The sequence below is a fragment of the Triturus cristatus genome, chromosome 3_2, assembly GCF_964204655.1.
Source record: "Triturus cristatus chromosome 3_2, aTriCri1.1, whole genome shotgun sequence".
NCBI lineage: Eukaryota > Metazoa > Chordata > Amphibia > Caudata > Salamandridae > Triturus > Triturus cristatus.
This window is the reverse complement of record NC_140584.1, coordinates 308,287,280-308,313,237: the sequence shown is the minus strand read 5'-3', so window position 1 is coordinate 308,313,237 and position 25,958 is coordinate 308,287,280. Positions and strand designations below refer to the sequence as shown.

General features: G+C 43.3%; 1 long non-coding RNA gene across 1 annotated transcript; it reads left to right on the top strand.

Annotated features, from left to right (window-relative positions):
* Positions 1–366: 366 nt before the first annotated feature.
* Positions 367–17,793, top strand: LOC146857236 (uncharacterized). The gene is made up of 4 exons (XR_014979554.1): positions 367–520; positions 14,727–14,786; positions 16,432–16,662; positions 17,591–17,793. It is a non-coding gene; the product is annotated as an uncharacterized LOC146857236 (long non-coding RNA).
* Positions 17,794–25,958: the final 8,165 nt, after the last annotated feature.

Genomic DNA, 25,958 nt, shown 5'->3' with positions numbered 1-25,958 from the left:
GACGATATAAAATGCCTTATTATATGATATACAGTGAATAAGACCACTTCCACTAACGTGGGTTTAGCTTTTTTGGGTCATCTCGAGGCTTTGTCTAATTCTTTTCTTCTTCTCGTTTTATTATAAGAGCTACTTGGCTTCTTTAATAGGTTTTTTTAGAGTTTCACGTGAGTGAAATTAACTATCGATGAGAGCTATGGGCTTCAATTCTTACCGCAATAAGTTTGGGAGATCAGCACCATTTAAATATGGCCGCTGTTTATTTACCAGTTTAAGTACCTAGCCCGTTTTCTATTTTTACTAAGCGAGGCCTTACAGCCTGGAACTAGTCCCTACGGAAAAGTTCTCGTTTTTTGAGCGCAAATCCATGCGAGGATTGAAGATCATGGCGACACTATATAAACACCGGACAGGTCAACAATTGTTTCTCTGCCTGCCTGGGGACACACACGCCGCGATATGGGCACTACGCCATTTACAAAGGGGCTTATCATAGCCTGCATCTTCCTATCACTGACAAGTAAGTGCCCGACATTTTGAGGGTTGGGTTAAATATCAGACTTTGTTTATTACACACAGCGTGAAAAGGATTTCGCATTGTGTGTTCTTTTTTGCATTTTCTATGCATGGTTCCACGAAAAGTGAAACGTTATTTTTGTTTTCGTTGGCTCCTGTGTATTTCGACTAATACATCTGTTGTACAGTTAACGTTTGCTTCTGGCTATTGACTCCTTGTTACTAGATACTTTGATTAATTTCAATTTCTTATCTTCAAATATGATGTACTTTATCGTAATAAGAGATACCATTAATTTATAACCTGGTGGTGTCTCCGTAGACAAATTCATGTCTCTTCCACATATGCTGGTACTCGATCAAAACTATTTAGGGATTTCCATTGCCGCTTTGAATCTATACATTATTCTACCTTTTTTTAACTTAGGAACGTTAAAAACGCAACTGCACCTTTCATACTCGTCATCGATTTCAAGTGGGAGACACACATAATGTGAGTTTTGGTTTGCTATTATGCTCCGTAATGATAGGCGATTGGCTTATCTCACTTCTGCCTCTAAGATATGCACGCTTTGACTTTTATGGTATTTGTCGTGCAGATAATGTAACTTTTTTCTTCTCTCTTGAAATAGACAGAGAGTACGCACCTACGGTGGTAGGACTATAGCTAAATTAATCCTTTTCCAAAATTGACTTTCTCCATTTGGGATCCTTTCACCTTTTGGGGATACTTCCAGGTACTGCCCGTTTTTTAATACTATGCTAATGTCAGGATCCTATTCACATAGAATTAGAGCTATAGTACTTTATTCATCTTAAATTTGTTCTTAACTAAGTGTTTTTTCTAGTTTTATTTGCTACTTCGCAATAAACTTGATTCTCATATGGTTGTTTACTTGTGCCATAATATTTTTTTTTAAATTCTCTCATAATGACTTTGACAGAGGCTACACGTCATCTATGGGAGAATAAACGGACTCTTCCTCCCCAAAGACACCGTCCCTCTTGGGAATCTTTTTTCGTGACTGGCCAGAGACTATCATATTTTTAGATGTAAGGTGCCTAATATTACGGCATTAGGGCCGTGTGTGTTAGTGTAATTCAAACTTTTTATCTCACTTATTTTTCTTAGGGTCTCCCAGTTTTGTTTCTCAGTCAGCAAGATATTGGCACATTGGACAATCCAAATAAGGTAGATACAGCTACCTCTGATTTCTTAGATGATTTGGGGCACTACTTAAACAGGCCCAGCACATTTCCAAGACTTACTGGCATATTTGCAAAATTCTATTCAGTAACTACTAGTTTCTGTTCTCGTGGCTCTACCTACTCTTTTCACACTTTGGTACAAGACGTCTTTCGTGGTAAGATTTTTTTTTTTTTTACTTACCTTGATCACTTGAGTGTAATTTTCTATTTGGCGATGTTTCTTATCTTCTTTTTTCACACGTTTCTGTGCAAGTTTCTTCTTGGAACGTAAGGTGGTCCATGTTTTCGTGGTCACACAAATTGTGTTTTATGTGACAAAATTGTTCATTATTGTAAACATTTGTATCTATGCTCAAACCATTTACAGCCTTGAAGAAGTTACAATCGTAACGAAACACATGTCGGCTGTTTCCATCGTTGCCAACAGGGAGGCTTTATGAACATGACCTCCGTGGATCAACTAGTGATATCAAGTTCTTTGTAAAAGAATATATTTTTGTATCTGGATTGCAGTTTGATTATTGTATTTCTACATGGTTTCCTGTGAGCAATCGCATTGTTCTTGAAATGTAAATGTGTCACACTATTGATAATAGTGATATAATTTTTGGGGAGTGCCGAGGTACAGTTGTTTGGTTAAGGTGTTGGACACTAACGGGGTGACATTTACCATTCTCACTCCAAAATAAATTAATTTGGAGAAGGAATCGGTCATTATAGGTGTGACACTCCAATCTAAAATGGTTTATGAAAGGTGTTAGACACTAAATGAGTTACATTTATTATTCCCACTCCAATATAAACCAATTTGGGTAAGGCATTGGACACTAATGGGTGAAATTTAACATTCCCACTCCAATTTAAAACTGTTTATGGAAGGTGATGGACACTAAATTGGTTACATTTATTATTCCCACTCCAACCTAAACCAATTTGGGGAAGGTATTGGACACGAAAGGGGTGATATTTACTATTCTAACTGCAATCTAAACCAATTTGAGAAAACATTTGGACTCTAAAGGGGTCACATTTACTATTCCCACTGCAATACAAACCAATTTGGGGGAGGTGTCGGACAGTAAAAGGGTGACATTTACAATTCTAACTTCAATCTAAAACAATTTGGGGACGGTGTTGGACACTAAAGGAGTGGCATATATCATTCCCACTCCAATCTAAAACAGTTCATGCAAGGTGTTAGACACTAAATTGGCTACATTTATTATTGCCACTCCAACCTAAACCAATTGGAGGATGGTGGTGGACTCTAAAGCGTTGACATTTAGTAAACCCACTGTAATGTAAACCAGATTGTAAAAGACGTTGGACACTAAAGGAGTGACATTTACTTTTCCCACTGCAATCTATACCAATTTGGGGAAGTGTTGGACACTAAAGGGGTTACATTAACTATTCCCACTTGAATCTAAACCAATTTGAGAAAGGTGGTGGACACTAAAAGGTTGAGATTTACTATTCCTACTACATTCTTTGGGGAAGGTGTGGGGCACTAAAAGGGTGACATTTAATAATCCCACTCAAATCTAAGGCTATTTGAAAAAGGTATCGGACGTTGAAGAGATACATTTTACTATAGGCACTTCAATATGAATAAGTTAAATGCACAATTAATACTACATACTGATATCATTTTTTTAGTCAAAAATAGACTCTGAGATTACAATGTCTGATTCTATCAGCTGTTTCGAAATGGTTTGTCCAACACAAAACAGCTGTCTGAATCTGACTTTGGGGACCCGTAGACCTCCAGTTGGGACCCATGGGTCCCCTCTTCCCAACCATGTGTGGCAGGCACCATGGGGTTTTCCGCAAACACCCCATTATCATTCGGAACACAGGCTCCCATTGAAGTGGGTGTGAGTCTGACCGAACGATGTTCGGGAGCATCGTAATCAGTCAGACGGACTCGCAGAACCAGAGTCGGTCGGAAAGGATTCCGAAACCGATTCGGCCAGAAGAGTTTTCAAACAACATCGTAATCGGCCCCCAAGTTGGGGTACTGCCTCCATATTGTCCTAATAACCGTACACGTCCCGGAAAATGTGTGCAATTCGGAGGGGGTCATCAGTTTTTCTGTCTTGTCAGGTGTAACAGATTTCTCATTGTTTCAGGGTGGGTTATGTGTAATTTGCATTGCTTTCCTTCCCATCCCCATAACACAAGAAATGCACAAGGAAGGGGCGCCATAGAGAGGCTTACGCCTCTGTGATCTGTCTCAAGTCTAGCTAGGCAGCATCTCGTGTATGGAGCAGCACCAAACACAGAAGGGCGCGAGACTCTCCGATGAGGTTTCTCCCGAGTCCCAAGTCAATTCCCAGGCTTTGGACTTCATCGCCATTCACCCGATGCAATCAACATCCTCAATACTCTTGCTTCTGGGGTCTACAGTGGAGACCCTGGAGGCCCTGAAGATGGTCAATGGAGTTCTCACAAATATGCAGAGTTTCGCTGCCTGCCGAGGCTGTCTCACACCCTGCACGAGGCACCGCACCATGGGGGCTTATTTACAAGCCCCTTGAGCCGCTGGTACGTCACTTTTTCCCATATTAAAAGTGACGCGCCGGCTGCGCAAGGAGCTTGTAAATAAGTCCCCATGTTTAGAGCTTCTCTTTGAACCTCAAGCAGCTCAACTACCTCACTGGCTTCTTCCACACCATTATTTTACATCCACCACGCACAACCCCTCGGACCATCATCTCCCCGAAAGGGAGACCAGGAAACGACGAGAATCTAAGAGCTTTGCCAGTGCCCATGGTATGAAGCGCTATACAAATGCAGCAATACAGTATAGGCACATTAAAAATGAGAGGCAGTCAGAACACACAGAACAGCATTATGTTGTGCTTAATGCGCCTTAGTTACTCAGCTCAAGACTGCAGGCTCTTCTACTATATCAACGCCACCTCATCAACCCACCAGCCAAGAGAAAAACACTGATTTGCTCCTTTTCAAAAAAGGCTGCCGTTGACGGTTCACTCACGCGTGCTTGCAGCAGTTTAATTAAACAACTGTATAAGTAGTTTCCAGTTCAGTGATCCTGGCAATGCGCTCAGAATAGTATTCCTCAGACACTTAAAGTGAAGATGTATTTCAACGGTGTTTATAGGAAATGAATTGCAGCCATTATTTTATGTACGACTAGGCCCAGCAGAGGGCGCTAGTGGCACACAGTTGTATTTCCCTGAGTGAAAAAAACTGTCGCGGTTGTTTTTCCTACATTGAACTGCATTAAAGAACGTATCAGAGGTACTCGCTGTTGGTTTCAGTTTCTGGTAACGCCAGGCAGTGAGCTTGTCCTTAGCACTTTGACTGCTTCCTCTGGTGCCTAACTGAAATTGATCGTAAAGGATTTAACAGTTTAGCTGCATGTCGCAGACCTGCCAACTTAAAAAATATGTAATTCGCCGTGTGAGGAGGGGGCGGGGCCTAGATAGGACGTGGCCTCGTGCAGAGAGGCACTTTCCCTCACCCCACTTAGGCCCTCTTCTGCCAAAAAACAGTGTAGAGGCTGGTTGTTATGTCCTGAGTGTTATCAAACCTCTTACGTACATGTAAACATTTTCCTGCCTGAAACTGGTCTGGTGACATATAAGCAGGCCCGATCCTAGGGCTTTTGGGGCCCAGGCAGAAATGGAATGTTTGAGGCACCCCCTAGTTTAGATGCAATGTGATGAAGTCGCAGAAAATGACATCATTGGAAGTGCCATCAATTGACTATTGTTGAGCGACTGCAAGAAGCAACTTTCTTGGTTGGGATATAAGTAAAACAAAAAACAAAAATAGTAACCCTAATCAGAGACGTTTTAAGGCATGGGCAAAGTGGGAAATTGCCCAGGGCCCCCATCTTCTAAGAGGACCCCCTTGGAAAGTGAACCTTCTTTCTATTAGACAGCTGTGTAGTCTACTTCTCTATCTAAACCTCTCTCCCTCTCTGCCTGCATTTGTCTCTGACTGTCTCTCTACCCAGTGTAATCTTAAGGATTTTTGGGGTCCTGGCAATTCATATTTAAACTGTTTTATTGTGACCCTGTTAAAGTTTAATATATAATTTTGTAATCAAATCAAATCAAAACAAGCTTTATTCGATTTAGGATAAAATCATAAAAGCACATAATACAAACATTTTTTAAGATAAAACAGGGTCAACAACATAAGCTTATTCGATCATACATTCAAGATAAAATATCATTAAAAAGAGATTCAGATCATAATAATTCGGGAACAGATTAAGAACATGAGGATTGCATAGATTTTCTAAATTTAATTACTAATTTTAAGAAACTTGAAACTGCATGAATAAGGGAATCATCTTCTAATAGCAGTAATTTCATGTATGCTAATTTACAGGTACGAATCCCCCATGCCCTCAGAACGGGTAACAGAAGAGCTCTACGCGGGACTTTGTAAAATACACAAAAAAAGACACAATGTATGTCCGATTGTCTGGAGATATCATCACATGGGCACAAAGGGATTTCAGTGGACCAGTCATTACAGAGGGGAAAAGTAACTAAGTGAAAAAACATGCCTAATCTGAGGCGAGTCAGCAATGTGCGTGCATATGGGCTTAATTCTGAGCTAAGATAATATTGGAGACCCTCACACTGAGTAATTTCCTGAAACCGGAGTACAGTAGGTTTCATTTTCTCCTTGTCCCATCTTTCCATTACCCGGTGGTCAAGAGCCAACTTTTTCAAGGCGGCTCTCGATAGCCCATCCAAACTGGGCGGGTTATCAAAGAATTCTGGGTGTCCTATCTTTACACAAAGATTTTTCACGTAGGAGAGCCACCTAATATTGGCCATTCCGTTCATTGTGAGACAGTCGGTAATTACTTCCCTATTTAAGGATGTCTCCTCTGTCACCCAGACCTTATGCCACAGTAAAAGAGGGGAGATGTTAACAATGTCACTAATGTAGGGAAGGCCTACTTCTATATGGGTCATGTAAGTTGATGAAAATTTAGAGACTCCTAGTAAGTGGCAGATAAACTGATTCTCACAGCTTTGTAGCGTCTGCACATTTTCTATCCCCCAGAGCCCTGCCCCATAGGTGGCTGAGGAGACAACTTTGGCCTTATAGATTTGTATTAGTTCCATAGCGGGCTTCCCCCCAATTTTTGCAGAAAAATTGTTCAGGGCTCCCGCAGAACGTAAAAAGGCTAATTTCCTTGTTGCTATTGCCGGCTTCCAGCTCCCCCTCCTATCAAAAGTCACACCTAAATAACAGAATTTCTCAGTGGTTTACATTTTTTGGGCGTCCAGATAAATAGAACAAGGTGCACTTCTAAGGCCCCTGCCACAGACCATGTTGTAAGATTTAGAAGTGTTCACCTTTAATTCCCTATCCCTCATAAAGGAGGTAAATTGAACCACCGCCCGCTGTAGACCTATCCTAGTACGCGACATAATTGCCGCGTCGTCAGCATAGAGTAATAGGGGCACTGAGGTACCCTTTATGGCGGGGTAGTCATATTGAAAATTACTTAGGTGTTCTCCAATAGAGTTAATGTAAATGGTAAACAACAGGGGAGCCAATATGCACCCCTGTCTGACCCCCCGCGAGATAGGGAATTTATCTGAGCATTCCCCCAGACGTCCGGATCTGACCCTTGCCCCTGCGTCCCTGTAAAGTTCACGAATAAACGTGATGATTTGGGCATCAAGGCCCAAAGAAGAAAGTGTGTTCCAGAGGAATTCATGATTCACACAATCGAACGCTGAGCTTAGGTCAATGAAGGAAATATATAACTTTTCGCTCTTCGCTTGAGTGTACTTTGCAATAATTAAGGCCAGGTTCAAGCACTGCTCAACCGTTCCCTTGCCCGTCCTAAAACCATATTGTAAGTTAGAGATGGCCTGATTTTCAGTCTCCCAGCTCTGGATCCGGTTTAGGATAATCCTACCGGCCACCTTCATCAGTGCATCCAGAAGAGAGATTGGCCTATAACAATTTGGGTCGTTTCTGTCGCCCTTCTTGAATATTGGCACGACAGTAGCGTCAGGCCAAGATGCCACAAATCCCTGTTGGTTAGACTTGTTTAAAACATTGGTAAGTAAGGGTGCCCATAAATCCATCTCTGCCTTATAGACGTCGATTGGGACACCGTCGGGACCCGGAGCCTTACCGGGTGGACTGTCCTTAATAGCTTTAATGACCTCTTGGAGGCTGAAAGTAATATTCAACGGAAAAGCATTTCGCTCGCCTGGTCCGCCGGGGTCCATCAAACTGAGAGTTAGCGAAGGAGGACAGTGCCCTACAGTCGAACTATTATATAACTGCTTAAAATGGTTCACCCAGGTGTCCCCTGGGATAGCCACGTCTAAGATATCTTCCGCTCTGCTTTGCAGGTAAGGGGCATTTACCACTTTCCAAAATAATGTACTATCGCGTTGTAGCGAGGCCTCACGTAAGGCCGCCCACGCCTCCCGCTTAAGGGTGGCTTTTCTCGTTTTAATGGTCAATTTGTAAGCTCCTCTAGCTTGACGGATTAGGTCTTGGTTTTTTGGTTTAGTCTGTAGGGCCTTTTTGAGTCAAAGCTTTGGTGCATTTATTATCAAACCAACCCTGTGGGCGCTTAGCTGTTTGCCTATGTTCTCTAAATAAAAGATCTTTTACTGTCCGTTGGATATTAGAAAAGGCAGCCACGACTTTATCAGGCTCCATGTCAGCTGTTAAACATACATGAATATCCTCAAGAGACGTCAAAACCAAGCTCTTTAGGAAGCCAGCTGGCTCAACTTTATCCCATTTGACAACATACCCATTTACAGCACCGAGATTAACCTTGGGGGCATAATTAGGGTTCTTCTTGGGTTGACTACATTCACCCATTGTTTTTACAGAGAATGATATGGGGTAATGATCTCCGAAGAGAGCCTTTCCAGTCTCCCAGAAGGTTATGCAGCCAGCATGGGCCGGGGACATTAAGGTAAAATCTATGGTGGAGTTACACCCTCGCCCATTGAAAGTTGGTTGAAACGGGACGATCGGGCTGCACAGTTCGTTTACAAAGGATAAATTCAAATAGAACATCATGTTATTTAAGGAGTTGCCTTATTTTGAGTGGGTGAAATGGGTAGGGCAGTCTTCCCCATAATCTGCTAGGCCGCACAAACCAGTTGCAGAAAGGGGGCAGACAGTGCAATTAAAGTCACCTACCCAGATTAACACCTTCTCACCTACAAGATTGTCTATTAAAGATATTATGCTATTTAGAAGGTTGTGAAGAACGTGCTCTGTATGGATAGATGGTACGTTATTATAAAAATTAATTAAAATTACATTGACAGAGCGGGGCCCTTTAAATATCAGGACCTGATAAAACTCTGCGTTAAGACACTTGTTGACCCTGAGTTCCGCAGTTGTAGCCACATAAGTACAAAGGCCTCCTTTATTCCTGCCCTGCTTACTAATAAGTGCGGGCGAATGAAAGGTTTGGAATCCTATAATGTGGATTTCCTCGGTCGTCCAGGTTTCCTGCAAACAGGCTATGGTATGTTTATTAATAACATCCAGCCATGCTTGCTGGTGGACCTTTTTACTCAAACCTGCCACGTTCCACGTAATCAGGCTGTAAGATGAAAAACTCGGCCTAACTTCCGTGGTTGCCACACTGGAGCTTATACTAAAGCTAATATCGCTGGGTAAATGTTGTGTCGTTAATAGCTGAGGGGTCACAATGGAGGAAGAAAGCCTACATTCCCTATTGGTTGTGCTAGCACCGTCAAGCGCCTGTGTCCTTATTACCCCAGTCCCCTCAGTTTCGCCAAATATAACTGGGTTGTTTAAATCCGGTGTATTGACATTGTCCATAATAGACTTTGGGTTAATGGGGTCAATCAATGTTAGTGGTCAATCGACCATTTCTAGACCGCTGAATCGGTTATGTGTGGGAATACCGGACCAAGGAACCCAGCGAGTGCGCTCATGGTTTACCTCCCTCAACGTATGTGTCCCACCCCAACTGTCCCAGTCTCTACCCAGGTGTCGATGCCCCACCGTTTTCCAAGAATTGTCATATTGGGGATGGCAGGGACCCATTGTCTGCCTGTGGCTGTCATGGTCGAAATAGCGGGGACCCATCGGTTGCCAAGATGGCTCTTGGATGTTTGACAACCTTGGTGGATAAAAGAAGGAAAGCCGTTTGATGCTTATTCCTCCACTTTCACATGATTTTTCCCATGCACAGATATGGTCGACTGCTCTAGGATCATCAAAGGTTACCACGATGCAGTCGCCTGGCAGTGATTTCCGGCCTTGGCCCACCCAGGTGGTTCTACGTACCATAAGGATCCTGTAGGACCTTGTCGGTGGGACAGGGCAATTAGTGTTGAGCCAGAATTGCACTTTATTCTTTAGGGACCATGTGGGTTCTGAATTATAATCCAAGAGTTCAGGAACACCTGTCATTATTGCCACAAGGGGGTAGGCTTCCGGGGGCAAGTCAACAGGAAGTCTGGGCAGTTGATCTACCCTCATACCACCTGTGTTAGAAACTGAGGGTGCCGTTTTTGAAGCTATTAACGGCCAGGCCGAATTTGTTGAGGCTTGAGCATTTTGTACCTTTGTTTTTTGGGGCAAGGTACTTGCCACTGTTGAGGTGGCGGTGTTTTTAGGGGTGGGTTTTACTGGACTATTAATTTTTGAGTTAGTAGATGTAATTAATTTTTGTAATGGGGCAGTAGGAGTAGAAATACGATTTTGTGAGGGTGCTGATTTGGCTGGATTCTGAATCTGGTTTTTTGCTCGTGGAATTTGTGTCCCTAATACCTGCTTAGTCTTATGCAGATTTAAAAGATTGGTCAATTTATTTTCTATTTTCGTTAACCTAAGTTCCATTGGGGTGAGTAGTGATTTCAATAGATCCGCTATACTGTTTAATGACATCTGTAAGTTATCAGACCGGAGTGGGTCTCCACCACTAGGGACATCAGTCAATGAGGCCACAAAGATGGGGTCGGAACTATCGTGTGCTGAGCGATGTAGTATCGCAGAGTGAACTACTTGTACCTTTCTCGAGTGTAAGTTCTCAGTTGAACTAGGCCTAGAAACTGATTTATTAAAAACTGGTGTATTGGGAACTAGGGAAGGCTGGTTTATGTCTATCTTCCTTTTCCTCACAGCACCCTCCCTCCTCCCTCTATCTCTTCTTGTTTCGTCTGGTGTAACTTGCGAGGATAGCTGTGGGGATTGCGGGAGGAGGTCGGGGGATTTTTCTAGATCTGTGCTGGTCTGTAGGTCTGATAGCGGAGATGCAGATAAATCCACCATGCTTGGTAAGCTACGCCTACCTTCATTTAGTGACCTAGATTCAGGAGCAGTAACTAGCTCAGGGGATCTTACACTCGCTAGAGTACCCAAGGAAGATCTCTTGGCACGTGCAAGGTCTAAAGACACCCTACCCTCCATAAGGCTGATACTCTGATCAATAAAAGAGTTTGCCTTAATGATAAAATCGTCCATTGGTCCTAGGAGGTTACCCACCCCTCCCGCGGCCTTTTTTTTCTGCCTCTTGTTAGCACCATTGTATCAGTGGGATAAATGGCTTGCCGATGAATATATAAAGGGGCAGGTGTACGAACCCCAGGGAGGTCCGGCGAGACAGGACAGATAAAGGGGGGGTGGCCCGGTCCCGGCCTCCACCGTCCTCGAACGGCCTCAAACGGCCCGCCCTTTGCCCGGGCTTAGCCCCGGGCGCTCCCCCGCGCGCTCCCGCGCAGCGGGGAGGGATGGCAGAAATATAGTTAGAGTGACGCGCAGGGGGCGGGGCTGAGAGGGAGAGCGGGCCAGGTGTTTTCAATCGGCCAGGCAGGGACTCCTGGGACACGGAGTCCCTGCTGAAACGCTCGCAGCCCTACCCAGTTCCCCAGAGCACCACAAGCCTCACGGACACAGCGCAGTTCTCCCGAAGGTAATGCTGGTGAAGCGGGACCCGCGAAGCGGGTCCGGCGAACAGTTGATATTAAAGGCAGGTCCCCAGTAGGCAGAGAGCAAAGAACAGCAGCAGGGCTTCCTCTTCAGCAAAGCGTCCCAGTGAGGAAAGGCAGGCAGAATCCTTTTCACACACCGTGTGCAGGGGGCGGGGCTGAGAGGGAGAGCGGGCCAGGTGTTTTCAATCGGCCAGGCAGGGACTCCTGGGACACGGAGTCCCTGCTGAAACGCTCGCAGCCCTACCCAGTTCCCCAGAGCACCACAAGCCTCACGGACACAGCGCAGTTCTCCCCAAGGTAATGCTGGTGAAGCGCGACCTGCAAAGCGGGTCCGGCGAACAGTTGATATTAAAGGCAGGTCCCCAGTAGGCAGAGAGCAAAGAACAGCAGCAGGGCTTCCTCTTCAGCAAAGCGTCCCAGTGAGGAAAGGCAGGCAGAATCCTTTTCACACACCGTGTGCAGGGGGCGGGGCTGAGAGGGAGAGCGGGCCAGGTGTTTTCAATCGGCCAGGCAGGGACTCCTGGGACACGGAGTCCCTGCTGAAACGCTCGCAGCCCTACCCAGTTCCCCAGAGCACCACAAGCCTCACGGACACAGCGCAGTTCTCCCCAAGGTAATGCTGGTGAAGCGGGACCCGCGAAGCGGGTCCGGCGAACAGTTGATATTAAAGGCAGGTCCCCAGTAGGCAGAGAGCAAAGAACAGCAGCAGGGCTTCCTCTTCAGCAAAGCGTCCCAGTGAGGAAAGGCAGGCAGAATCCTTTTCACACAGCGTGTGCAGGGGGCGGGGCTGAGAGGGAGAGCGGGCCAGGTGTTTTCAATCGGCCAGGCAGGGACTCCTGGGACACGGAGTCCCTGCTGAAACGCTCGCAGCCCTACCCAGTTCCCCAGAGCACCACAAGCCTCACGGACACAGCGCAGTTCTCCCCAAGGTAATGCTGGTGAAGCGCGACCTGCAAAGCGGGTCCGGCGAACAGTTGATATTAAAGGCAGGTCCCCAGTAGGCAGAGAGCAAAGAACAGCAGCAGGGCTTCCTCTTCAGCAAAGCGTCCCAGTGAGGAAAGGCAGGCAGAATCCTTTTCACACACCGTGTGCAGGGGGCGGGGCTGAGAGGGAGAGCGGGCCAGGTGTTTTCAATCGGCCAGGCAGGGACTCCTGGGACACGGAGTCCCTGCTGAAACGCTCGCAGCCCTACCCAGTTCCCCAGAGCACCACAAGCCTCACGGACACAGCGCAGTTCTCCCCAAGGTAATGCTGGTGAAGCGGGACCCGCGAAGCGGGTCCGGCGAACAGTTGATATTAAAGGCAGGTCCCCAGTAGGCAGAGAGCAAAGAACAGCAGCAGGGCTTCCTCTTCAGCAAAGCGTCCCAGTGAGGAAAGGCAGGCAGAATCCTTTTCACACAGCGTGTGCAGGGGGCGGGGCTGAGAGGGAGAGCGGGCCAGGTGTTTTCAATCGGCCAGGCAGGGACTCCTGGGACACGGAGTCCCTGCTGAAACGCTCGCAGCCCTACCCAGTTCCCCAGAGCACCACAAGCCTCACGGACACAGCGCAGTTCTCCCCAAGGTAATGCTGGTGAAGCGGGACCCGCGAAGCGGGTCCGGCGAACAGTTGATATTAAAGGCAGGTCCCCAGTAAGCAGAGAGCAAAGAACAGCAGCAGGGCTTCCTCTTCAGCAAAGCGTCCCAGTGAGGAAAGGCAGGCAGAATCCTTTTCACACACCGTGTGCAGGGGGCGGGGCTGAGAGGGAGAGCGGGCCAGGTGTTTTCAATCGGCCAGGCAGGGACTCCTGGGACACGGAGTCCCTGCTGAAACGCTCGCAGCCCTACCCAGTTCCCCAGAGCACCACAAGCCTCACGGACACAGCGCAGTTCTCCCCAAGGTAATGCTGGTGAAGCGGGACCCGCAAAGCGGGTCCGGCGAACAGTTGATATTAAAGGCAGGTCCCCAGTAGGCAGAGAGCAAAGAACAGCAGCAGGGCTTCCTCTTCAGCCAATTTTGTATTTTTTGGCATTGTGCAGGCGTAAATTACCAGTAAACGAGTAATACCATTTAAATGTGTTCCCCTTATGGAGGCCCCAAAAATATGTCTTGCCCAGGTCCCCCAAAATCCTTAAGATGACACTGACCCCAATAAAATAAGCACATATATTTTAAATTTCAATTGACTGGAAATACATTCTATTACATTCCAGATTAGTGCATTAGATACATATATGTGTATGCAGTATTTATATAGATTAAACCAAGCGAAAGGCTGCTAAACACTGTACAGGGTCAAAGACACACTCAACATGTGATAGGAGGAGTAGATGGTTTATAGATTGTGACAGTAGTGGCTGGTGTGCTGGTGGAGTGGCGGGGTGGGGGGGCATGGATGTTGGGGGACGGACGGAGAAAACATTAAAATAAAAAGAAATTACCTGCCGCATCGCCGCCTGCTGAAACACTGCTCCTTTGCTCCGAGTCCTCGCTGCAGCACAGTGTCCGAGACTCCCCTGCGGCCAATCCTGACGCTTCTCTCATGCATGAGAACAGTGTCAGGATTAGCCTGAGCACTCTCAATTTGCGCTCCCAGGGAGACTGGGAGCCTGCTGCCTCCAACCCGACAACGCAACTCGGGTTGGAGACAGGTTCAGTTTGCATGATGGTTTGGCAGGCCTGAGACGGCCAGCCAAACTGTCATGCACACTGACAGCAGTGCCCACCACTCCCCCTTGTGACTGCCACGCCCCACCCCTAAGACTTGTTCAATGGAAGAAAAATAAAACGATAATAAACACTTTTTGTTATCGTTTTATTTTTCAAATTTTGAGTCTGGGTTGGGCGACGCTCCTTTGCCATACAACGCTCCTTCGCCATAGCAGAGGAGCCGATGCTGGAGTGTGAGTGCATCATGATTTAGTTGAGTATTCGCTGTTTCCTAAATTGGTGCTGACTTTGTGCTTTCTGGATGGATATGGAAATAACATTTCAGAACCTTGGGGCATAGATGCAAAAGGCCTGTTTCCTGTTTTGTCTCTTTTTAGCATATCATCCTTTTCTGTTTGAAGGTGTCCTTGCTGCGGGTGTGTGGAGAGCCACTGGAGATGCCAAGCTTGTCATCCAAGAAGGTAGGGGATCGTTTTTTCATGTTTTAAACAGAGTAAAAAAGCAAAGAATCTCAAGAGAACTTCTAGGGATATAACAATGAAGAACAAAATATCCTTGCCTCATCAACTAACTAAAACTCTCAAGTTGGAATTTCACAAAATATAAAGACAAATGGTGTAAGCAGAGGTCTTCAAATTAGGGCGAGGCTCCCCTGGTGGACCTCAATTTATCATAAGTGGGCATGAAACCTCAGCAGTGGCTGAGATTAAATCCAGCATTCCATCCTTTTCTTTATTGTATACTTTAGTGAGTCGCTCTACGTGAGACAGGAATGCCCAGACGTGGGTCCCGTGCACACTGTGTCACTGGAACCAACCTATACCTGGCTGATGATCCCTAACTAGGGCGACACCTGTCCTGGGTTGCTTGTGTTCTGGATGAGGGAGGACTTGGCCTGGCAGTTCGGTCTGGACTGTTCCCATTGGAGCAGGGTCCAGACTGATTTGCATATTGCTGGGTCTAAATTGAGGGGGCAAGTTGTGCAAAATAACAACGGAGTGGGATGCGACCTGAGTAATTACCAGTTGCTGTGATTAACTCAAGCATTTCATCCATCACTTTTTGTATTTTTTTTTTTTACAGTAAAATACAGCCATAATTCGGGCGCATTGGACACCACCCTACTAGACCACAGTCCCACTGCACTTGCTGCACTATTAATAGCATTGCCCTTCAGAGGGGCTTCTTACCGTTGCAGCCCCGGACCAGGGCTGCAAGGTGCAGAACTGCAGGCTTCCTCCCGTGTACCCTCTTAACTCCAATGGTCCAGTAATGGGTCTGGTATTTCACTTGGAAAACCCACCTGGAGTGGATTCAAAACAAGTGAGAGTTATGTTATCGGGCTTCTGAGAGAAAAAGTGTGCTTGTTCTTGGTTGGGTTTGCGGGGCAGAAAAGCAACTCATGGGAATGCACTGATTAAAGCAGCCAGGGTAATATTAATAATAATGAAGAAAGCGCGGGAGAACTCAAACAAACCACGTCAGTACTAGTTAATAGTATTTATTAGAAGAACATCTTTTTTGTTCATTTGAATTTTTATCCATGATTATTTTGAACACAAATGTACCAAAAGACACCACTATGAATTTTACAAAAAAACAGTACTAAAGAATTAAAGACAATAACTAGCCACCAATTTGGCATATCTCACCATTAACATACAAACTAGATCATTCATACACCACTCCTCATTCATAAAAACACACACACTCACATGTCCACTCCTTGGTTCCCTGTATTTACAATTTGAATGGACCAAGGACCTAACCCAAACAAGGAAAAGATTGTCCAACTTATTTTGATGTGCATAAATCCTACTGATGGAAATTCATTCTAAAGTTCAACACAAAGTTATTTTTACAATGCACAACAGAAGACAAATTGAACCATTGTTTGGTATAGCAGAAACAAAAGGTCTACGCATTTCGAACCCACAATTTTTTTGAGAGAGGGGGTTCTCTTCAGGACCAAAACACAAATGACAGCTCACCAATGAGTACAATTCCGAAATTCTCTAATAGAGACCATATGTTAATGACCAGGAAGATCCTAGTGTAAAGCGAGGCAACAGCCTCGGTTGACTTGTCTTCTCTCGTTTTATTTAGGCCATTTTTATGCAAGCCTGAATTTACCGTATGCTTTGAATGAATTAGAAAGTCTCTGTGGATCACCCAACGGTCTGAAAAGATCCTTCAGGATGACACCAAGTCTATTCCGTGGCAGAAGCGATATTCTTTAAGCGTCTCGACCGGCAGAAGTCTGCTGCTCGCTTTTCTTTGAACGCCCTGTTTGTAGGCGATCTGTCTGAGATGCCGCTTGTGCACTGACTCCTCCAGGTGAGCGAGATGTATTGGAACCCTATTTGTTCTTCTTGTACAGCCATATATATGGCCTTTATTACTTTTGAGTAGTCTACCTGTGGCATGTATTTGTTGCCTATATAACTTTTATTTATTTAACACTGTGTTCAACCTACACTATGTCCAAACAGAGTTTGGTCATTTATATTATTATTATTATCAAGGTGAGGTGCTCTGTGCAGGACAAATTACCATCAGTGGTCGAAGTACATAAAAAAGTGTGGGAACTGTGATGCTGTGTACAATGGTGGCTGGGTGAATGAGCATGGGGACGGGGTCAAAAGCGTGGGTAAAAAAAACAAAATATTCTATAACCTATTTTGGTCTTTCATCTTCAAGTAACTACATGTAAAATAAGGCACAGCTTAAATGAAGAATAAAGGCAATTTATGTTAATCAGTAGGATATGCACTATCGTACAATATAAATCCTCTATTAATTAGTTAATGCATTGCAGAGGTCTGTGTATGTAACCAGAGAGCCACACAACTAAATCCTGGCTGGTGCAGTGGAGAATAGAGACTTGTGTATGTTTAGTGCTATGTGGTCCCAGTCTGTGACAGAAAGCAAGGTGACTCTGTAGGGTATTATTTTTAACTTGCATTACACACAGTCTAAGATAGACAGCTATAACATGAGCTCAAAGGTTTAAGATATAAAAGTGCTTCTAAAATGTAGAGTTTAGTAATACTCATACTGTACATAGTGCAATCATTTTTATAACTGTCCTTTAAAACCACATATTTCACAGATCTGCTGGTACGTTCCGTGCAATGCTACTCAAAAAGAATAAATCTGTCATCAGGAAGCTTCAAGTGATTCCATCAATTAAAGCCAATGTCGGCTTCCAAGCACCCTTTACATTTGCAAATTAACCATTTGTGCATATTTACATTTCTTTCAGGCAAATAGGCACCCTGGCAAGAAAGCTTGTTTAGCGCTCTGCGGCTCCCTTGGTTTCACAGTAGAGGAGACTCCCTGCCTTACATTTCAGCGGAAGCATTTCAGCTCCAGGAATTAACCGTCCCATGAGGGTTGTCTTTTCACAAAAAGTACGGAAACTGTTTTTCTTACTTTAAAAAAGTATTGGCATGTTGTGCCCCTCTGATCCCTCACACTTTGACCACTGGCTCCCATGATCCCAGGTTTCATTTTTAATAGAAACAAAATATTCTGCAAATAAAGGTTAGAGCTTGTACATATTTGGTTTAACTCATTCCAATCATGAACAGCTGAAAGCAATCCACTCTTTTTTGTATTTTGATTTTTTATCATAGTTTGTATTTTGATTTTTTATCAGTGTGTTAAAAGGTATTGGTACAAAATGTGCTGCAGTCCACTAGTGGCATTAAACATCCAGGCCCTGGTTAAATTTATTACCATATACTAGAAACATATAGGCAAGTTTAATATACCAATTTAGAGTATGCCAATCCGACTATGTGTAAGGGGGGAGCTCAGGCATTTTACTACTGATTAGCAGGGGTAAAGTGCACAGAGTTCTAAACCCAGCAAAAATATAGCGTAGAGCAAAAGGCAAAAAAATCTGTGGTGACCATGCAGAAAATGTGCATTTTCCTACATCTATATTTTACCTAAATTACTTTTTTTTTGCTTTCACCTTTTGTTAAAACTTTGAAATGGTATTATTTATTTTTCTTTAAAATGTTTTTAGTTTCTATATAACCTTCAGACATATTTTTGAACTTGCTTCTTTTGGGCCGATTCTGCCCCCTCGCTGACACCACTGACCCAATAGAGGTTTGGGGGACAGCCCACAAAGGGGGAGATGTCCCCCGGGATTATTGAGGTAATGGTGCAGTCCAGAGCACTGTGCACCTTATGGGTTACATTCTGTTACAGGATGTTGCCCAAGTAGTTTACAGCCCGTTAGTTTGCGCTACCACCCACCATTTTATGGTAAGGTGACACAGTGACAGCCCAGTTTTGGTAGTGGGTTCTTTGTCCCCCTCTCCCAGGCAAGACTAAGATGAGTGCAACATGGAGCTGATTTGCATTAAGTGTTTGGTGGCTTTTGTTTGGGACAGGTCCACAGGGAGAGAAGATCTATTGAATGGTTGTCGCTTGGAGACAGTTTCAGTGTTGGTTGGCCAAGAAGTTTGCATGGATTTAGCTAATGTTATTGTTTTTGCCATCAGAGAACCAAGCTGAAAGGGAGGATGTGAACAAGCTAACAGCGGAATGAGGCAGGAAGTTAAAAGTTATATTATAGGAAGTTACATTTAGTAGAATAGATCTGCTGATAAGTGGTAGGGCAAGTTAAAAAGGTCACAATTGTAGAAGTGCAGTAAAGAAGGAGGTAGATACTTACTGGGTGGGGTGACATTTAGGGGTGTGTGTAGGAATATTAGGTGACCAACTTTTATTTAGGAAGGTTTCAGTTTTGTAAGGCAGAATGCTCAGGGAATTTGTGTGATGTGCACCTGTTTCAATAAAAGCAGCCTTCTTCACACACACAACATATGTCAATGGTCTGTACTGTGCCTCTCTCATCCAATTAAGTGCCTTGCCTTGCCTTGCTTGGCAGATGTAACCACCTTTTCCGCCCCTCTCATTTCTCTACTGCTCACCATTTCCCATTGCCGCGGCTGGCTTTGACAGGAGAGACAAGTGGCAGCGGTGGTCTTTCTTTGGAGGTGGAGCACGCATTGTGGTAGTTCATTGCAGCATCTGGATTCTCGATCTCTGGTTGTCGAGGAGCCGTGGCGATAAGTGGAGTGGTACAGATGGACTGTGTGAATGGGCAGAGCGTGGATGGTGCAGCTGGGATGAGGTCAGTGTGGCCTGCTGAAATATGTCTTAAAACCTGGTGGTTGATTTTGGCGGTAGGTTGGTTGGCTCCCTTGTTACGTCTTTTTCCTCTCACATGCTAGCTGCGGTTCAATCAGAGAATCATCAAGGGACATGTGCATCTGACAAATGAAAAGTAACAAGTTACCGGCTGTATTCAGTGTCCCTTCCTGCCTTTATCACCCCTGTAATTCTGTGAAATCACCTGAAATTCTAGAGGTGTACTCAGCCATCAGTATTCAAATGTATACATCTGGACTGGACCAAACAATTCTAGTTAATATTATGGGTTTGAACCAGCTACTGGACTGAACAGTCTAAGGGGAACCTTTTTACTGCCTTAAACTCCTTTTGCCCTAAATATGAAAACCAGATCGCAAAAGAAATCTGTTGAAAATGTAACTGTAAAGCAAGCTGTGATGACAGAAAGCTCTCTGAAGGACACCGGTATAACCTCGACAGATTTATATTCCTTGCCTCTGTAGCAGACAACATAAACATTTACCTCTAGACTGTAAAGTAAACACTGATTAAAGATTGCTTTCAGAAGAGGCTTATTCCATCAGAGTCTATTAGCACTTAGTCCATCATTTTGGTTCAAGATGGTTCATCAATCAACTCATATCAGTCCTCTCTCGATCTTAGTCTTTCTGCTGCAAGATCAACTCTATTATTTCATTCTCCACCTTCACAATTACTATCTATAATGACAGCCTTTATCAGTGCTATTCCTGAAAAAGTACACTCTTTCAACTGTGACTCTGATTCCAACTGGATTCATGGTGTCGACCCTCAGTTGGAAATTGGAGAGAATGTCGAGGTTTCACCTGAACATGTGCAGAGCCGTCTATACAGCTATTCATTCATTCATTCATAGAACTTTATTCGATATATAAAAATACCATAAAAGCAACCAAATTTATCAAAGCCGGTTACAGGTACAAGTTAAAAATTAATAAATTCCCTCTTTTTTCAGACCATATGATACAATTTCCATCTGAGCGTTAAAAAAAACCCCTAGTCATGTATCCAACCAATTCATCTCTAGTTATGACGTTTATTCGTAAAACAATAGGTAATTATAACAGAGAATCTACAGGTTACCATTACCCCTTTTGTTCCTTAGTCTAAATGCAGCCCTTAAAATGTTTACAATACAAAATAGTGTAAGAGTATCTGGGGCATAACAGTGCCACCCATGCCTGTTTAAATCTGGCTTTCTTTAGAATTCCCTTCAAGAAGAATCTCCTAGGGTAAGAGAAAAAAGGGCATAATAAAATGAAATGAAGGGTGTCCTGAGGAGATCTATGATCGCAGCCACAGGGCCCCTTCATTCCTATGGAAGGTGTGAACCCTGCCGGTTCCGCCAACACATGATGCAAGAGATTCAACCTGAAACGAGTCATTAAAAATCTGTTGTGTGCACTGTTTATGCAAGACAGGTATGGACTGTGTTTTCTCGGAGCGTTAATGCATGTTTAAAAAACTGGTCCTTAACCAAAGCCTTATCTTTCGTACCCACTTTAGAAGGGTTGGCAAATAGGTCTGCAGAACCAATTTTTTCCATGGTCTCCTTCACATATTTAAGCCAGGGAAGTTTTAGCCCGTGGTCCCGGGAAAGGCAATCTTCTATAACCTGCCTACTTAAAGCCACCTCCTCGTTTGCCCAGATCTTTATCCAACAGACTAAAGGTTTGACTGCCATACTGTCGCTGATGTATCGGGCACCCCGTTCTTCATGCACGATGTGGGCTGGCGTGCTTTGAGGTACTTTTAACAGATGCCTAAAATATGTGTTTTCTTCAATTTGCATCTGTGTAGCCTGGGTAAAGCCCCACACCTCACTTCCATACAGAGCTTTAGCGCAACACATAGCACTATATAATCTTAGTATCTGTTCAGGGGACCAGCGACCTAACCTGTGCGCAAAGCTCATTATGGATCCAGTACAGCTGGTCATTACCCGACGCTTATCCTCAATTAGATATTTAAAATGTAATTGATGATAAAATAAAGTCCCCAGATATGAAAAGGACTGTACCTTTCCTAGCTGATGCGATCCAATTATATACTTATAAGATTTGCTTGTTTTTTTCCCCACCTCCATTACATATGACTTTGCCAGGTTGGGCGATAAGTCCAAATTCTCCATAAATGACACAAACCCATCAATTAAAACCTGCAAACCTTCAGGGGTACGAGCTAAGAGTACCGCGTCATCTGCATAAAGCAGAACCGGGATTCCCCGAGTACCTATCCTAGAGGTATCCACCTGTAGCATGCTTAATTCGGGGCTATTCATCGTTACACAATTCACTTGAGAGCTCCATGGAGTACTTTGATTTGCTATTGGAAATAGCTGGCCTAAAAGATCCGCCCGTCGCAGATGCGCAGTCCAGTCCTCAATCCTGCAAACTGAACAATTCAACCATTGTGCCCAGAGACCAAAAGGATCAAAATTATGTATCTACCCCACCAGTTTATCCTGCACTGCAAGCAATGGGAGCAATTAAAACAGCTCTTTCAAAAATAGCGGATCCCATAGATAATCAATTATCCAACTTTTCAGGGCAGACACCGTTATTGAGGACATTAAAATCGAACTTCAATGCATGTAATCTCCAGAAAACTCTCCTCGAGAGTCAGAGGGCTCTAGAAAAGTTGCAACCTTGTTTATCTAATTTGGCAAGACTAGATTACATAGTCAACTAATTGCTACTTTTACCTGAGAAGTTAAATTTAGTTAAATCAAATCCCCCCCCCCCAATATTTAATCTGAAAGAATGGCTCGACACAAACAACGTCATTGACCCTACCCTGACACAGGAGTCAGCAATATAATGAATAACAAGGCTTACAGCCCAAAGCAACAAATATATAAGCAAAGATGAATCAGGTTTATGTGAGAGCTCCATCAACTTAAAAGAAGGGTTACTCTAATCCTGTCTTTTAAGTAGGTAATGTAGGGTATGACAGTCCTTTTGATTCTTCTGATTCTAAACACTGCATGAATCCAGAGTCTGAAACTCTTGCCAAAACTATAGCAGATGGTTGCACAATTCTCACTAAAGCACATTCTCAACCACTGCTATAAAAACATTCTTCATCCAATGTTTAAAATGGATCTCAATCTAATCAAATATTGGTTTCAACAGATGAGATAAATCACTGAAATATAACCTCGCATGACCAGCCACCCTCTTCCCCTGTTGAAAATCCATTTTAACTATCCATACCAAACCCTAATCACACAACATCTCCATCGCCAGTGAGCATCGCTCATGACAGTGTCACTTTAGATCTCACTCCGGATTAAATATCACAAAGAGCATATTATATCCATAATTGACAGAATAACTTAAAAATACTGCACTATTTCCTGTAAGAGAGGGACATATCGTCCACAGACTTAATAAGTAAGTCTGTGGATGGTACTCTCATGAACTTATCTCTAAAACTGAATCTACCCGTACAATATGGTCTACAGAATTAACAGTGCAAAATATTTTGGCCAAGGAAGCCAAATTAACTTCTTGAAGCATCTTATTATCAAAACCGACCAAACTGAAATATACATATATATTACGAGAGTGTTTTTTATCAACAAAAACATCACAGTGCACCTATCAACAAAATAGGTGATTTCAGAGATCATCCAGCAAAATACATAATATGAATGTAAGTATTAATGTCACCAGACATCCTGAAACTGGACGTCAGGTTACCATCACAAATTCATCAGACCCGCATTTCATCCAGAATTTGACAGTTCCAATCCATACCTAGCTAATGGCACGATAGATGACAGGCTGCTCGTCTTCTTGTCGAACATTGCCGGAATAGAAAGGCATTCACATATAAGCGGTGTTACTTACCAAACTTTCATAAGTATGAAATTCCGGCTGAACAGATTTCCATGGGTAGTCCTGCAGGTGGACTGCTAATGGTAATCCACAACACTAGTTTAAAAACTAGCATAATTAAGGCTAAATCGGAATACATATTGGCAATCTCAATAAGCAACAAAAGTTAAAAACAAGTTCTATTATTGAATGTTTTCTTTCCTCGGCTATGAGTAAAGAATAAATCGGGTCTTCGAGTGGTGCATGATGAACTTGGATTTATTTTGGCATAACCGGCATAGTTATCCTCACAGGAGTTTCAAAAGCAATTTATTATTTAAGCACTTGGAAATATTTCCTTCAGAGGGTTTCCCGGACTCATCTTTGAATATTCCTTCCCTTCTCTTCTTGCTGCCAATTAGTGGAACAATATTAAAGCCAAAAAGGTATTATATATGGAGGCCATTTATTGACCCAGGCTTCAGTATTTTAAATTTGAGATTTTTCTCAGACCAACCGGCAAGACCTACTTTTCATCTCATCTAAGTCAAAAAGCATTATCAACTTTTCTTTACTACATGGCACCACCTTTTTCTTGTGCAAATAGTAAAAAGGAAGGAAAGTGATCACTATCCACACCAACTAACACAATCTATTAATTATAATACTTGGTCGACTAAAGATTTGAATTTAGATGGTACTTTAAGTTCAATTTATCAAAGAACCATCAAGTGGACTCTTAATCTTATTCCAAGCAATTTTATCACTAGGTAAACAAGGCTTTATCATCTCTTATCATGATTATCAGACTTGCAATTCCTCATCAACTAACTGGTACAATGATTGGGATGAAATGATACAGATAATTCTTTATTTCATCCCAACAAAACGTACAAATAGATCAACCGTTTACCTCTAAAACAGAGATCAATCAACACCATTAGTAAATAGGAAGCAATGGAAACAGTTGGGGCTACTCCTGAAGAAAAAAACTGTCTCCCTGGAGAGACATAATGATAAAGGATGAAAAAAAGTACCATCAGCATGAAGTTCAGGAAATCCGCCAGCGGAATCAAGATATGTCCTGAATGAAACTACAATTTTCATTCCAAACATACAATGCCAAATTGTTTTAGTCTCTAAATAGCTGGGGCACTGGGTCACACAGAGCAACTAAAAATTATTGTATATCATATTATATCTAGAAATCACATGTAGATGATTTTTATGCCAGCAGGACTTCCATTACGCCTGAATTTTCTAACTACTCAAATACTGATCTGCGAATTTCCCAAATGCATATAGAAACTCTGATCAAGAAATCATGCTCTTCAAAAGCAGCTGGCCTGAATGGAACGTGAGGTAATCTGCTGAAAGCTGATCATGATTTGTGGTGTGCATTGCTTCACAGTTTATTTACACAGGTCTTTGAAACAGGCATTATTCCATTATCGTGAAAAGAGGCCTGTATACATCCCTTGAATAAAAAAGGTTCAAAGAGGGACCCCAAAAAGTGCTGCCTTATTGCTATCCTCAAGACAAACAAAAACAGGAGTAAACCCGTATACCCAATTGAGACCGGGTAATATATGGCAACAATAAACAATGTCTCAACAGGTAAATCACGTAGGGGGACTGTTCAACAAGCGATCAATCATATAGCACAAGGAAGAACAAGGGAGACCGAGGAGGATGGAAGGTTGTTATTTTTGCATATAGAAGCACAGGAATACAACTAAATTGCAGTAACCATAACAACCAAGGTGCACTGGAAGTGTAAAGGTGAATAAACAGCGCAGTGACAACTGTGGTGAAGAACAACAAAAGGCGGCGCAAACAATACGAAGGATACCTACTTTCAGGGTACCTACTTAATGAAAATAAAACCCAGATTATATGTACTAATAATATAGATAGGCCTGATCAAAGATATTCTGATTCAGCGGTTTTTTTGGGGGTCAGGATAAGTTCCGCAATTGATAGAATTATTAAAGACAATGTTACCCCATTAATTAAATCAATTACGTCAGATTTAACAAGAATAGATGTCATGCATCTGACTCTAATAGGGAGGGCTAATGTCCTTAAAATGACAATGCTACCTAAAGTATTGTATCTCTTCCGTTCTATCCCGTATATGATTGGAGAGGATATGCTAAAATCTCTTGAAGCATTATTTAGCAATTTTATGTGGCAATATGGCAATGTTAGGCGATCTATTAAATATTTGTGCCTTCCATATGAAAGGGGAGGATTGTCAATCCCTAACATTAGATTCTATCAATGGGCTTGCCTAATTAGTCAGATGGCAATACTATTTGATTCTGCTACAAATTTGACGGATACCACTCTAGGCAACTTAAATCCGCCGTCTATCTTTGAATTATTATTGGGGAGAGAAGCCCTGGGTTTGCTTCTACGTAAGATCCACAGACGCTATTATAATAAAAAACGATATAAGGTTTTAGATAGTGTGTGGGTAGTCTGGAAATCAGTCCAGAGAATACTGATAATTCCGAGGATCAATTATTATACTCCTCTCTGGAACTCTGGTATTTTTCCGCATCTTAGTAATGATAGGATGGGAAAAATATGGCTTCAGCAAGGAGTCAGAAGAAT